We start from the raw sequence: 16,337 nt of genomic DNA, 5'->3' as shown, positions 1-16,337 counted from the left end.
AAGGCGGCTTTGCTCTTGCTTTCCTTCGACGCAATCAGAAAGCTGTCGTGTCTCCAAGAACTGATCCAAGAGAGGACCTGGCTAGGAGACCTGTCCCAGCTACGTGGGACCATCATGCATCAGCTTACCTTCAACAAGGCTCCCTGGAAGTCATTCCTCGAAAGGCTGCCGACCGGAGATGGGGACCGCAGAGGAATCCTGAAGTAAAGTGCCAGGACGTCAAGGCCATCAACGACCATCACCGGCGACCGAGGTCCGCAGGAACGCTGTAACCTCGTCGACCAGAGCCGCAACGCTCCATTGCCTAAGACAATTTGAAACCAAGGACTCCCTTGCTCATCACCATCGACCGCTTTTGTCCCGCCGGAGAAAGTCATGGCCGCCGACGAACCGAGGAGAATCCGCCGGTGGGTTTCCCGCCACCCAAAGTCCTCAAAGAAGCCGACGAAGATCTGAAAGCCAGCCGTGGTCGAGTCCTGATCGCCAACGCCGACGATCAAACGCCCGTGCTGGGCCTATCGAGCATCGCCAGGCCAAAGCTGCCGTTTCAACGACATTGTTAACCTTTCCTTCGAGGAATCTCGACGACCCGAAGCTCCTGCCTTTAAGGGAGTTCACTCAAGAGGGATCCGTCGATGACCCGTCGAAGAACTTTGCTAAACCAGGTACATTGGGGTAGTAGTACCTTTTTTAGAAGGAACCAAGACTATTTTAAACAATATATGGACTGGGCTTGTTGATATATAGGTTGCCCAGGTTGGGGGGGGATCCTCACATAGAACTGTCTAGTGGTAAGGGACCCAGTATTCTGCCATTTGTTTAATCCAACTTGTCTTCCTTCCCATGTCTATTGTTGATTCACTTTACTATTTAATTTGTATGCCATGGAGACTGACAGCAGTTGGAGCATTTTAAAGGAGTCAAGAGTTAACTGTGGTACCACATAGACATTGTTCATTTATCATTATAGTATTGTCTAACCACAAAGTGTGTTATTGTGGTTGTATGTATATTGAACCTTATTTATATAAAGAGCTGTTTTATCACTAACATTTTGTGGGGGCTTGGGGACTACACTTAAGAACCAGCCGGCATCCCCTCCTGGGAGCTTAAGCCTTGATTGCTCGTCCAACGTTACCATATAGAGAATCTTGGCTTGGGTGCTATATGCTTATCCTCTGCCATATGGAGGGCAGGAGTACAGATAGCCCTCCCCTCCCCCTGCTGTTTTTACAACGTGGACACCCAAATATCGGAATCAGCTCCTTACAATTTGATAGACATTTCAGTGGGGATCGTCAGGTCGGCACCTTGGATTGGGAAGTGAAGTGATTTACACCAATGAACTTGCAGGCCACTAAATGTTACATATTCCTGTAATAGGCGTGTTACAATCAGACAAGATTGGCTTGAGTTGCCCAGGTATATCAACAAGTCATCTGCATATAGCGAAACTTTGTCTGCTTCCCATTGGCCAGCGGAAACCCTTCCAGTATGTGCCCTGCCTAAGTAGTGCAGCAAGGGATTCTATCGCAATTGTAAATAATAGAGGGGATAAAGGGCACCGCTGATGGATCCCTCGCCCCAGCAGAAAAGTCTTAATTGGAGATGTATATAATAAAACCTTGTTAGAAAACTGACCCCAAAACTCATTCTGCACATGATTTCCCATATACTATCCCAGATCACTGCTTCAAATGCCTTTTTTTCGAAATCAATTGCTAGAAGTGCAGAAGGTTCTGATTAATGGGGGCTCGCTCACCAGCAAGTGTAATTGACGGATATTCATGCGCGTTGACTTGTTTGGCATAAAACCGTACTAGTCCAGGTGGACCAGGGGTGATTTCACCAGAACCAGAAGCTAGCGATTCGCCAGCACCTTGGCAAGTATCTTTGCTTCCCCATTGATCAGTAAAATCAGTCTATAGGACCCACAAAGCGCCGGGGGTTTGACCGGTTTGGAGAGAACCACTATACCAGCTCTGCGTAGGGAGAACACCCCGGTCTCTACAGTATTTAAACATGTAATGGGGTAACCACTGTCTCCACAATCTTTTTCCATGTTTCAACCGAGAATCCATTAGGACCTGGTGTCTTCCCGGAATGCAACTGGATTGGGACTGTGGCAATTTCTTCTTCTTCGGTTATTTCGGTCTCCAGTTGTAATTTCTGGACCTCCGACAGACAGGGGAGCGTTAGGTCGTTCAGTATCATGGTGTCTCACTGTGTATCCGGGCCTTTATAGAGCTCTGCATAATAGTCAGCAAACACCTCAGCAATCCCCTAGTCAGTCCTCACAAGTTCACCTTGGTCGGTTCTCAATTCTTTGACTTGTCCATGTCCTTAGTCTCTTTTTTTTTTTAAACCATGCCAGCATCTTTCCGGCCTTATCGCCGGATTCGTAGATACGGCTATGCATCTCCCAGTGGGCCTGTTTGGCATTGTCCATAGAGACGTTACACCGCATCTCGCTAGCCATGAGGAGGCACCTATGCGCCTCCGCAGAACCTGAGAGCAAATATTCCTTCTCCCACTTGTTAGCCTCCCCTTCCGCTACTCACAGGAGCTGGTCCTTTTTCTTGGCTGAGATCCAGGAGATCAACTCTTCAGAGACTGTATTATAGGCGTCACACAATGTCTCTGGGTTATATACTGACCCAGTGTTAATGTCAAAATACTCAGTGTATTTTTCTTGAATACGGTCCAGCCAGTCAGGGAACCCCAAATAATAACCATTCAAATGCCTACTTCAGGTAGACGCAGCTTTATTGGTAATCACTTCAATCAGTAGCAGTGAGTGGTCCGAAACCCCACGGGCAAAGTAGTATGCGGCTGACACCTTGTATGCGCCCTGACGTGGAAGCAAAAAATAATCTAGTCGCGAGAGGGAGGCATGGGCCCCGGAATGAAATTAATATCCCTGTTCATGTGGGTCCCTCCAAACGTCACACATAGCCGAGGCAAAAGACGCTAGTTTCATGGGAGCATTGGGATTCCCCCTCATAGGTGTGTGCGATCCAAAGTCACATAACATCATTGAAGTCGCCCCCAAAGTTCCAGAGATCTGTCTGGTGTTCCATAAGTGCAGCATGAATATCTGTTAGCAGATCTGCTCAGAGTGGTGGAGGGGCATAGACTGCCAACACGCCCATGGATGTGCCCCATACTTCGCCAGTCAACACGAGGAACCTGCCTCTGGGATCTTGCTGAACCCCTGCCAATCTGAGGGTGAGGTGCTTTTGTATTAAAACCAGGACCCCCCTTAACCCCCACAAAAAAAAATGTATGTAGTGCCGTTCTATCACGCTCTCTTTAATTACGTAATTTAGCAATCACTGTGCAGGGAACCGCTCCTGGTGTTAGCCGTCCCAAAGGCATCCGGTGTGACCTTTGAATTGAGAAAAAGTTTGAAAATGTCTTGGGTGCCACCAGGTCGACCAGCCATTGCTTAAGAAAAAGTTTCACACTGGACCCTTTGACTTTTTGGGGAGGCCCAGAATGCGCACATTGTTCTGCCGAGATCAACCCACTCCTTCCTCAATGCGACTTTCCATAACGCGGAGTCTTTGCACTACTGTTGACATTTGGCGCTGTAACGAGTTCAGAGTATGTTCAGTGCCAGATATGTTGTTCGGTCTCCCCAACTCGAGAGGACATTTTCCATAGGTCGGGTCACAGGGAGGATACCCCCGAGCTGAGGCCGTCCATTTTCTCTTTCATGGACGTCCGGGAGATTGCAATGGCAGCCATCATGTCCGCCAGTGAGATGGGTCTCCTCAGCCGGCGTCGTCCCTGCCTGCACGGCTGGCGCACTGGGGGCGTTAGCGGCAATCATCGCCTATTGGTCCATTTTGGGTGGAGGCCTTCCTAATTTTATCTTTGACAATGGTGTGGCTTTGTGGCAGCCAGAGAGATGGCCAGACCCCCACAGTGTCGCGAGAGATGTATAGTCCGGGGCCTGGTACACCCGTTTTGGCTCCCCGAAAACAGCATATATTGGTTGGGTGTCTGACACCGGCCCTCCAACACACAGCGGCCCGGGAGGGGTTTTATGGGTATTGCTCCCCCGTGGGGTTCAAGCCATCTTTAGTAGGGCACCAAGGCAGGCAGTATCAGGTGAGGGTTCCACCACCGGGTGTCTCCAGTCCCTGAACACCCCTCTTACCCGCACTTCGTGTTCCTTGCTTGGTCCACTTCACGCTGGTGCTAGAATCACGGTTGTTATGGCGCTGCTGTGATCGCTGTGTCTGCCCGGTGGCCCGCCACTTTGAGTATGTATGGGTACCTTCTGGTATCACAGGTCCCAAACCGGCTAGGTTTAAGAGCCCCACGGGAGGTCTCTCCCTCCAGAGGTGGTGCAGCAGGTCGCCGGCACCGGCCCGTTTTAGCTGTCAGTTCTGCCCTGATCCTTTTCTGTCGGGTGTCTTCCTCCCACCGGCAGCCTCTGTACCTGACCTTTTCGCAGGGGGCCCGTTCACTCCTGCAGGCAGACCGGAGCAGTCCAGAGTGCAGCGACCCGACAGCCCTTAACCCTGCATCCTGCTGCCACTGGAATCGCTTCCGGCCTACCAGTCCTCGCTCTCCATGTAGGCCAGGCCGTCCCCTGGTCAAGTATCCTCTTGTTGGTCCCTTTTAATGCAGACGCCTCAGTCTAGGCTCTCGCCCTCGGCTCATGTACCGCATTTAGCTCAACAAAGTGCCTACATCACCCTGTCTTTGCAGTAGGTGTGTTTGGGCCACAACCGACCCTCACCCACCTCCCAGCGCCCACACAGTAACGCCACCTTTGTATTGATGCACGCACAGGCAAGCTTGCGGCTTAGCCCACCTCCGGTCCAGTCCGATCTTTCCTCCCGGGCACACCACAGTACCAGCAGGTCTACGTTGTTGTCGGCGCTCTCCCCTTGGCTCGCCACCACTCCCGCCAGTTTCCTCCTCCATATCAATGCGTCCAGCATTCAGGGAGTGCCTCAAGTGGTCCTACTGCCTACTCCCCCTCCCAGGGGGTCGGACCCTCACTTGGGAGCCCTGCGATCCAGCACGACCCCTTGTCAGGGGTCTGCAGCACTGCTTCTTTGTTGTGGTGTCCAAACCGTTTTTGCAAAATGGCGCCCAGCCTGGGGTCGCCACTATCCGCCCGGTGTTTCAAGGCTCTCCAACCACTGATTTTCACAAGGATTGGTGCAGGGCAGAGCCAGCTGGTTCCCCAATCACCTCCTGGCAATGGTTTCACACCTTATCCCAGGAAACTGAGATATTTAATCCGGATATTGGCGGCTCAAACGGAGCTATGGAGGATCACGTCCTCATCAGTGCACAACAACGCCCGCTTTCCCCACTCAGTCTTCTTGATGTTTCTCGTCCCACTCCGGAGTTTCTCTGCTTGTCCCCATACCAGGGCTTCTCTCATTTGCTCTTCACACTCTGGGGTTTCTCTGTTTCTTCCTCACGCGGGAGCGCTTAGCACTCATGAGCTTTTCGTTCTTACACCTCACTGTGGTGCATTCTCAGTCTGTGCTTCAGGGCTTTTTTCCTTCTCATTCCCTTTCTCGGGTATTTTTTATTTTTATTTGCATTTTTAAAGTGCTCACACAGCCCGCAGGCATCGAGGGGCTGTTACAGGAATTGTTTGTTTAGGTCCGTAATTTTGTATTTATAATGAGCTTAAATACGCAGAGGTTTCTAAGCGCTGACCCGGGGATCGAACCTGTGTTGCTTCGTGTCGTCTTGCTTCCAAGGCGAACAAGTTGCCGCTGAGCTATCCTCCCGGGCATGCTTCCTCTTTGTCCAACCTGAGTTCTTTTCCCTCTTTCTCCCCACTCTGAAGCTCTGCCAGTTTCTCTCCACTGTGGGACTTTTCTCCTTCTTAGTCCGCACACAGGGGCTCCTTGTGCTAGCTTTGCCATCTGCCTCTGGTTCCTCTGAAGTCACTGTGTACCTGTATCAGACAACTGGTGCTTTGTGTGAGAACTATATAGGTCAACTGCCTTTCGTCTTGCTGCAGGGCCTCTTACGCGACTCCTCATCTAGGCTTCGCAGCGATGGGTGTCTCCTCCAAGTTACTACTGGTGCGGTGCAGAAGCTTGTGGGTTGCTCCTCCTCTGGGCTCTGCCTCGGCCCGCTGAGGTATTCTGTTCTAGCTTGGGCTGCCACACCCCATGGCTCTGGTTTCTCGCCTGCCAGTCCACGTTGCACTCTCCTTGTGCAAACCCCTGGGTGCGACGCCAGGTCTGCCGTTCTCTCACAGAGTATCTCTCTGTATAATCAAAGTCTGCACTGTACATGGATACTCACTCCTGATTGGTTGCTCGATTGACGTGACTTCAGGAGGCTCGTCTCTCTCTTTCTCTGTTTGCCTGTCCCCTAAGGGGAAGTCTACACCAGATGCTTACCGTAACCCCTAGGGGTAAGCATAGCAGGCTCCCTGCCCTAGTCCCAAAGGGGGTGGTTTCATCAGACCTGGTACTTGAATGGTGCCTGGATTCCTTGGTGGAATAGTCATCTGAGGATAAGCCATGAAAATACCTGGAAAGTTTGAATGGTGTCACCCAAAAAGTGTTTTGAGTGGCCAGATTCCCTATATAACCCAAGAGTGTGCAGCCATTTCTTGATAAACTGAAGTTGAGTTTGGTAGAGGTGTGGGGGTGTAGAGGGGAGAACCCCTGCAAGAAGGCTAGGAAAAATCAAAGAACCCTGTCTAATCTCTTCCTGACAGCATTTTCCTAAGACCAAGTGTTGGGGGAGATTTCCTAAAGTCCTACTTGGAGATTAGACTTTAGTAAGCTATCCCAGTGGTTTGTAGATCCCCTAACTCTTAGTATCAGTCTGTGATACTTCTGGAACCTTGGCAGCACAGTCAGGCCTATCATAAGAGTGAAGATGTGAGCTGTAGTTCAGTACACTGAACCTAGTTAGTAATGCACATCAAAGAAACACTTACACATAGATATTTTATATTTACACAAGAATCACTTTAAATTACTTGGAACAATGAACCAAAAACACTTAGGAATACTTCAGAATACTTTTCAAAGGTCACTGCTTAGTTTGTAGTTGCTCTTGGTTACATTTGTTACAGCTTTTGACAGTAATGAGTTCTCTTGTGTTCTTGGTATTAACGCGCACTCGCAAATTTTAGCAGAAGTACGGTAAGGACATTTACTCTGCATACACATATAATTGTTGGTTAGTGCAGCACTAGCAGTTCTCAAGGTTTAGTTTAGTTTAGTTTAGTTTATTATTTGTATAGCGCCGCCTGGCCCTAGGGCATCCAGGCGCTTGCGATGAATACAACAAGAATAATGAATACAACAAGAATAATGTAGCAGAAATGTACAAATCGATTACATATTTACAAATTTACAGTCTTGGTGCATGCTAGTGCGGTAGGGCTAGGCAGTTTCTTTGGATAGAAGCCAAGTTTTGGTGTTGTGTCTAAATCTGTGAAAGGACGGTTCTGATCTCAGCTCGAGTGGAAGTGAATTCCAAAGTTTGGAGGCAAGCACGGGGAAGCTGGAGCCACCTGCTTTTTGGAGCTTAAATCTTGGGATATTTAAGCAGTGTGTTTGAGCTGATCTGGTAGGGCGCGCTGGGGTGTGGTGCTTGAGGTTGTCGGATAGGTATCTGGGTGCTTGGTTAGCTAGGCATTTGTGTGTGAGTGAGATGGTTTTATATTCAATTCTTTGTGGTATGGATAGCCAATGGCAGGTGCGTCTGGCGTCCGAGATGTGTTCATGTTTGGGTATGTTCAGGGCTGCTCGCAAGGCGTTGTTTTGTATGACTTGTAGTTTGTTGATGTTTTTCTGACTGGTTCCCAAGTATAGCGCATTGCAGTAGTCAACTTTGGAAAGGACTAGCGCTCTGGCTAAGGTGATGCAGTTGGATGGTGAGAGGTAAGGTCTGCTGGCATTGATGAGTTTACAGGTGTAAGCAGTGGCTGATGATATGGAATTGATCTGTCTTGTCAGTGTGAGGGAGGAGTCGAGGTAGATTCCTAGGGTTTTGACGCTGTTAGAGACGATGATGTTATTGCCGTCTATAGTGAATGCTTGATAGAGTTTGTCGAGTTTATTAAGTCTGGGTTGGGAACCTAGGAGAAGAAGCTCGGTCTTGTCGTCATTAAGGCATAGGCCATGCTTGGCCATCCATTCTTGGATAATGGAATAAATGTTGTTGAGAGCAGTGAGGTCGGTGGAGTAGTCGCCTGTTAAAGGGATCAGTATTTGGGTGTCATCTGCGTAGTTGGTGTAGATGACACCCAAGCGGTCCAGTATGTCAAAGAGGGGTTTCGTGAATACATTGTATAGAGTGGGGGAGACGCAGGAGCCCTGGGGGACACCGCAAGTGACTGGGGCTGGGATGGCAGAGGCTGTGGGTGCGAAGACTCTCATGGATCTGTTGTTAAGGAAGGAATGGATCCATGCGTTGGCGTTATCTGAAAATTTGGCTGCCGAGGATAGATGTTTGCAGAGGATGTCGGGGTTGACCAGGTCGAAGGCGGCCGATAAGTCAAAGAGGAGAAGGAGGGCTAGTTTACCATTGTCTTTAATGTTGTCCATCTGTGTCTTAAGGTCAATCAGGGCGGTTTCCAACGCATTGTCTTCGCACAGCAAGTATTTTAAGGTCCAAAACACAACCCTAGCTAAAGAGACTTGGACAGCCAGACCCTTAATGCGAGCTGGTTCCATTCAGACACTTGGGCAGACAAAGGGCTGGGGAGTGAACAAATACTCCCTTTACTGCCTGCACACCTGCCCAGACACACTGAAGCCTAGGCGGGGATATCCAGAGGGTTCCTGCCAAAAGCAGAACACACACGCAGGCCTCCCCCACCCAGGACGGTAGAAGGGCTGACGAAGAACAACTATGCTATTAATGGCGAAAAAAGAAAGGAGCCACCAAGGTAATACTTGGGTGACCCTTTTTTTTTTTTATTATAACCGGGGCTATGGACCTAGCCTGCGGTAGAAAATTCCCACAATATTTGGTAGGACACAAATCTGAGTGTTTTCCGACTTAACATTTTTTTTTTTTAAATAAAGAGATGGTCTGTGACATAAATCACAGGAGCAGAGAAGGGGGATAATAAGTATCCCTTTGGCACTCCACATAAGACTATAAAGTGAACATAAAGGTCTGCAAGCCCCTCTACCGAGAACGAACACGGCCAAATAACCTGTTCTATGGGAATGTGCCCACTTGGGAGGGTTTACAACCATGTTACCTTTCACAGAGTAGAAATATCCATTTGCATATCAGTCTGTGTCCCACCCACAAGGGCAGTCCAGCACCGAAATGCTAGGCAGATCTCCTCTGGACAAGAATACCAACAGCAACCCCAGACACGTGTTTCAGCCTGGCCTGGTCTGGCCTCGCCAGTGAGGTGAAGCTGTGCCTCTCTCTCTCTAAGCACAGTGAGCAAGAGGACCATGTCTGGATTTCCCTGGGTAACTTAGGGTGAAACCCAAAGTTCCTATTAATGCACAAAAAGGCCTGCGAGCCCCTCTTGAGACCGCACAAAGCCAAATGATCTGTTCTATAGGAAAGTGCCCATTCAGGAGGGTCTACAACCATGTTTGTTTAAGGTTTTTTGAGAGATGCCAAGTATCTCTATCCTTAAGAAATGTTGTTCCTCTAAGATATAGAAAATAATCTCAAAGGAGGACCCAAAGGGTGCCAGCAACACTGCCCGGAAGGAGCTGTGTGCTGTAATAGTAAAAATACCCATGCCTTAAAAGAGAGACGGAGGAAAGAAGACTCCATAGGACAGTAAGATATAAAGGAAAGAGTTCAAAAAGACAGAGCCCACAAGAATGAATGAGTGGAAAAAGGCTCCACTCATTCAGGATTAAAGAAACAGGCCCAGAAATCCAGCAACAAGTGCTGGGGTCTCACTAGGAGAGGGGATGAAGCATAAACATGATGCATCTCCCTAACACCAAGCATTGTGATGCTCTGCAGCTCTCTACAAATACCAGGCTTGAACTGATCAGTGGGGAACGTGGAACGTGGAACCAGTACTGGGAGCAGTCAGAAATGCTAGGCTGACAAGTAAATGAAGTTTTCTCACAATTAGCCATTTTATTCAACAGTAAGGGTTAGATAAACGCGTAACTCTCACATACCTAATAATCCCAAAACTAAAGAGAACTAACCTACTTTCCTAGTATTTGTATTTATTGTGTTTATATAGCACTTTCATCCAAAGCGCTTTACATTATAAAAGAATACATAGAACATTATAACAGTAGAAGCAATTTACAATCATGAATTGAACCAATAGAAAAGAGTAAGTAGAGCAATTAATCTATGAGGGAAGGGGTGAGGAAGGGAAGGAGGAGGGAAAAACAGAAGGGGTATAAGGGTGAAAGTGAGGGAGGATAAGGGGAAGGGGAGGGAAGAGAGGATCATAGGGAAGATTCGAGGGAAGAGGAGAGAATGAGAGGTGGGGAAGGTTTCAAGGCGGGGAATGGAGAAGGAGAGATTTCAGGGATGTGCGGAAGGAGGAAAAGGTAGGTATAGAGCGGATTGAGAGAGGTAAGGAGTTCCAGTGCAGGGGGGCTAGTATCTCTGTCCCTCGCACTCATACATACAACAAACTCATAAAAGGGTAGAAATACACATCATAACATTTAAATACATATAGAGACAATATCAACATAAATGTTTGTATCCAGGGTTGAATCCCCTTCCCCTGGACACGTTCAGATTATTTCCACTTTAGTCAAGATTAAGCACGTTCTTTCAATAATTAAGTTCCAATCAAAGTATGGCATAAAGTCTTGTTCCTTCAATAGACTCTTTGCTTGGCAACTCAATTGTCCTATTGTCCAATAGGTTTTCTCATTATCCATGGCAATGTTCAAAGTGTCAAAGTTAGTGTTTGATAAATCAAAAAGACTTCTTCCTTTGCAAATACACTTTGGTCAGGATGGTTTCACAACAGTTCAACAAGCTCATCATCTTTTGTACTCTTTACTTCGGTCACAACCTCCAACCACACTGCAGTACTTCAACTTCTTCCTGATCCACTCGCCTGCCAGGACTAACCTCTAAGTTCCCTTTCCTGGCATACTTGCCTGTCAGAGCAACAACTTATTTGCAAGGAACTTGGGGTTGGTCACCCTGAGTTACCTGGGGGCAACCAGACGTGGACTCCCTGCTCACTGTGCTCAGAGGCACAGCTTCACCTCACTGATGAGGCCCAACAAGGCTGAAACACGTGTATGGGGTTGCTGTTGGTACTCTTGTTCAGAGAGGAATTGCCATAGCATTTCAGTGCTGGACTGCTCATGTGGGCGGGACAAAGACTGATAAGCAAATGGATATTTCCCATCTGTGAAAGGTACAGTGAGCAAAAAGCGTGTGCTGCAAACTCTCATCTCAGAACAGGTTATCATGCCATGTTATTTCTGGAGAGGAGCGCCTGCTACCTTTTTTGAAAAATGTGTACAACTACTTTCAGTACCTTGTGGTGACGTTTATTCCAACCTTTACACACTTTAATCCTCAAATGGGAAAGTTACATCAAAAACTGTTTCAAATATGTTTCACACAGATATGCTTACCCTCAGCAATGCAGGTTGTACTTCTCTCCCCCTTAACTTATCACAAGGAGGGATTCTGTTCTGCCAACTTTGTCTTCCTTTGCTTGCCTTTTGTCTTTGGCAACACTTGTTACAATCACCTTCTAACAGTAATATTTCACACTGTACAGCACCTTCACCTTGTTGGAATATTGTTCCCTTTTGGCTTTGGTATTGATGGTTACAACATTTTGTTTCACTTTGTTTAAACCAATATTTTTTTTCACCTTTGTTAAGAATTGTCCCCTCTTGACTTGGACAATGGTGGTTACAAAATAGCACCCCTTTCGGTTTGGGCAGTGGTGGTTACAATGGCTCTCTTCATGCTCCCTCTTAAAGCGATAATTGCGTCCAATTTGACTTACTTAATTATTCTCTGTATTTAAAATCTTTCTTATCAGTTCGGTATTGAAAAGCAGAATCCTGTATCAGCAGTCTGGGTAGGCGCGTCCCAGAGTCACCTATGCAAGGCCAAATCACTGGTCTCCTTGCGCGTCTCCTCCGGACCAGTTGTCTGAATTCCTGCTTTTGGCAGGGAAACCCTTTCTCTGGGTCAGGTTTAATTCTCTTGCGCCTTCCGCCGATGGTGCTGCTTTCGCTCCAAGTACGCTCGGTTGAATGCCAAATACAAGAGCAATACGCAGAGTGTGGAGAGCGTGTCTCTTCCTCCGGGCAGTCAGTTTCTTTACCGCTTTCAACTGCGCACTGTCTGCACTTCAGAGGACTCTTGACTTCTGTCACAACTATACAATGGCGTCCCGCTTTTACATCAGCTGCAACCTTGTCTCCCGCACTGCATTCAAACTGCTGCTTCTGCGCCTCTAACGACCCGGCTTTTCCTTTTACTTCTTTCACTTCTTGATGGTCTGCACCTGAAGGGGTTTTAAACATTTGAAAGTCCCTCTCAGCTTTGTCATTGGAACAACTAGACTACATATTGCAGTTCTGGACCTCTGAGCCCCTCTTCCTCATCCCAATACTTTTGGCATTATGGGACTTGAAGTCTCCAATATTCTTAGTTAGTTTAATTCCAGGATTTTTACTCTGATTTAATGATGTATCAGATACGTACTGAGGGGAGGATTTTGAGGAAACGAAAAGTTATTTCTTAACCTCATAATTCAGATACAATAAAGAATTATGATAACCAGAAGTGTTATTAGTTCCTTAATTTCTGCCTCCATTTTAATCATAAAGTTTCTCACGCTTCATTTTTAGAGGAAGTTTGTGAGGGGATATTTCACGAGAATGTCGTAATTTGCCTGACTGAGTCCTCACATTCCCCTGATTGCCTTCTCCAGGCCGTCTTCTGTCCTCAGACCTGGTTTTGACCTCCCTCTGGATGACATTTATGAGGAGGAAGTAAGGTCTGATTTTGAGGACCCTGTTGAGCAGGATGTAGCTCCTGTCTTTTCTGTAGACAGTCAATTGGAGGAGTTAAGGCATACTCTCCATGATGCCAGTGGGTTAGACACTTTTCCGGAAGTGGAATTTGGCAGGTCTGAGCCTGGGGCTCATGCACAGTCATCATACAGGCGACTCATGGCTAGGGTGACTGAGTATCTGGGCTGGTCCAGTCCTCCGGAAGATTTTGTCCAAGATGATCTTGCAGATATCTTAGACCAAGGTCCGTCCTCCGACCCGGTGTTACCTTTTCATCTCACTTTACAAAAAAGGATGGCAGTTGCTTGGCAGTCACCGGAATCTCTTCCGGCTATTAATAAATCATTGACAAAAAAGTACTGCCCTTCCGTTAGCGACCCCAGCTATTTATCCACTCACCCCAATCCCGAGAGTTTGGTGGTTGAGGCGGCTACGGCCACCTCGAGGCAGGTGACGCAACCTACCATCCCTCCTGATAGGGATGACAAATCTTCAACGGTTGGGCTTGCAAGATATTTTCTGCGGGGAGCATGGCATTGAAATCGGACAACTCCACTTGTGCCTTATTAAGGTTCTTACACACACTGTGGAACTGTTTCTTTAGCGGCAGTGCATATTCCAGAGGGGGAAGAAAGGGATGGCTTCCTTGCTCTTGTGCAAGACGGCAAGGATGCCATGTTCGAATCCCTTCAGTCGGGTTTGGATACGGCCGACAGTGTTAGCCGGGCCATGGCTGCGAGCACCGTTCTATGCAGATTTGCGTGGTTGCGGAAAGTCTGGTTTTGCTCCAGATGTGCAAGCCTGTCTTCTGAACATGCCCTTTGATGGCACACATTTGTTTGGCACCAAGGCTGACGAGAGCCTTGAGAGGTTACAGACCTCGAAAGCTGCGGCAAAATCTTTAAGCGCAGCTGTGCGTCAACCTCTGCCTTTTTGTCCTAGGGGACAGCAGTGAAGGCGAGGTTATTTTCGTTATTACTCCTCCTTTGGTAGAATGAGAGGGCCGCAAGTCAAAGGGGCCAGCGAAAAAGTACCAGTGGTGGTCGGGGAAATAGAGGTGCCAAAGCTGCTCAGGCAGCTGTCTCTTTGCCTTCAGGCACTGCCGCAGCTGCTCCTTAACAGTCATGAGGCCATGTCCCATGGTTCGCCATTTGGGGGCAGGCTATCTCAGCATCTCAAAGTGGCAAGCCATTACTTCGGATGCTTGGGTTCTGGATACAATAGCCCACGGCTACTGCCTTCCCTTCCTGAAGCGGCCTCACGACAATCCACCAGGGAAACTCCCTTTGAAGCTTCCAGATCCCTCCTTGTGCAGGAAATCTTGACCCTGCTGGAGAAAGGCGCTATAGAATTGGTGCCTGTAGCGGAGAGGAACAAGGGATGGTATTCCCTTTATTTTTTGATCCCGAAAAAAGACTGGGGTTTGAGACCCATCCTGGACTTACGTTGGTTGAACAAACTTCTCAGGAAGGACAAGTTAAAGAAGTTTACTCTTTCTCAAGTCCTCCAGGCCCTTCAACTTCAGGATTGGTTGGTGTCTCTGGACCTACAGGATGTTTACTTTCATGTACCGATTCATCCCAAGCACAGAAACTACCTGAGGTTTGTGGCTGGCGCACTTTCAGTTTCGGGTCCTGCCTTTCGGATTGACCTCCTCCCCGAGGGTCTTCACCAAGCTCATGGCGGTGGTGGCAGCGTATCTCAGGCGAGGGGGGGGGATTCACGTCTACCCCTACCTGGACGACTGGCTGATCCGGGCACGTTCCCCCGAGCAAGCACTGGATCACCTCAGTCTCAACTGCCGCTCCCTCCACAGGCTGGGCTTCTCCCTCAATTTCAAGAAGTCACATCTGACACCTTCCCAATGGCTCCAGTACATCGGGGCTGTGTTAGAAAAGTCCTTGGAGAAGTGCTCGCCTACCAGGGTAAGGGCTCATCATATTGTGCAGATGGTGGCCAAGTTTCAACATGCCCAGAGTCTCCCGGCTTTTTAATTCTTAAGGTTGCTCTGCCTCATAGCATCCTGCATTTTTCTGGTGCCAGAGGCCAGGCTGAGGATGAGATCCCTGCAATGGGTCCTCAGAGTGGAATCTGCACGGGATCCAACATCTTGCCTGAGAACTGCGACCACTGCATCCTGTCTCCCAGGATCTTCTGTGGTGGGCCAACGAAGGGAACCTGATGAAGGGGGAGCCGTTTTGGCAACCATGGCCGGAGGTGACTGTAGTGACGGATGCTTCCCTCATAGGATGGGGCGCTCATGCCAACGACTTCACCGCCAGCGTTCGTTGGTCTCCTCCGGAGTCCAAACTCCACATCAACCTATTAGAGTTGAGGGCCATCAGGCTAGCCCTGAAGGCTTTTCTGCCATCTGTGCGGGGGAAGAGTGTCCTGATCATGACGGACAACACAGTGGCTGTGCATTACCTCAACAAAAAAGGTGGGATAGGGTCACTCTGCAGTTCATCTGGCCGGAGACGGAAATGTGGCAGCAGATGCTCTGAGAAGGCATAGCACGATCTCTCACAAATGGGAGTTGGCTCAAGAAGTCCTTCAGGAGATCTTCGCCCTTTGGGGAGAACCCCACAAGTGGATCTCTTCGCCACCAGTGCCAACCAGAAGTGCGAAAGATTCTGCTCAAGGGAATTTCCTCCGAGAGGAGCCTTAGGAGACGCGTTCGTAGTGGATTGGTCATTCCCACTGCTGTACGCGTTTCCTCCAGTCCCCGTCATTCCTCAAGTGTTGCAGAGGTTATGGAGGTTTGGTTCCCACATGATCCTCATTGCTCCGAATTGGACCAGGAGAGCGTGGTACCCGGACCTTCTAGAAATGTCCATCTGCCCTCCACGGCGTCTTCCCTACCGAGAGGATCTGCTCTCGTGCGAGGGCGGGGTTCAAGTTCTCCATCCAGAGGTCAAGACTCTCAACCTTCACCCTTGGTATCTGAAAGGTTGAGGTATAAGGATTGGGATATCCCGGATGACGTGATGGAGGTGTTGCTTTCGGCCAGTCGGCCTGCAACAAAATCCCTGTACCTTTGGCGTAAGTTTTGCGACTGGTGCAGAGATCACAATTTTGATCCTTTTCAGTGCTCCATTCCTATGGTTTTGTCTTTCTTACTTTCTTTGGCCCACAGGGGCCTTCAAGTAGGTACCATTAAAGGTTACCTGGCGGTGCTGTCTATATTTAAGCGCCCGTCTGAAGAATGTTCTTATTTTAAGATTCCTTTGATTTCTCAATTTCTTAAAGGACTGACTAATGTGTTCCCGCCGTCCCTTTCCAGGTGCTGGTTTGGGATTTGAATTTGGTTTTGAAATTTCTCATGGGTGCTCCGTTTGAACCTTTGCACTCTCGTCCTTTGAGATTATT

General features: G+C 48.4%; 1 protein-coding gene across 2 annotated transcripts in view; it reads left to right on the top strand.

The window, feature by feature from the left end:
• The window catches only part of AP2A2 (adaptor related protein complex 2 subunit alpha 2), a 1,261,084-nt gene that overhangs the window by 574,976 nt on the left and 669,771 nt on the right, over positions 1–16,337 (top strand). The gene's annotated exons all lie outside the window — the stretch shown is intronic.

Source organism: Ambystoma mexicanum, chromosome 11, assembly GCF_040938575.1.
Source record: "Ambystoma mexicanum isolate Mex_15411 chromosome 11, UKY_AmexF1_1, whole genome shotgun sequence".
Classification (NCBI taxonomy): Eukaryota; Metazoa; Chordata; class Amphibia; order Caudata; family Ambystomatidae; genus Ambystoma; species Ambystoma mexicanum.
The sequence above is the reverse complement of the archived record's forward strand: the minus strand, read 5'-3'. Positions and strand labels throughout refer to the sequence as shown.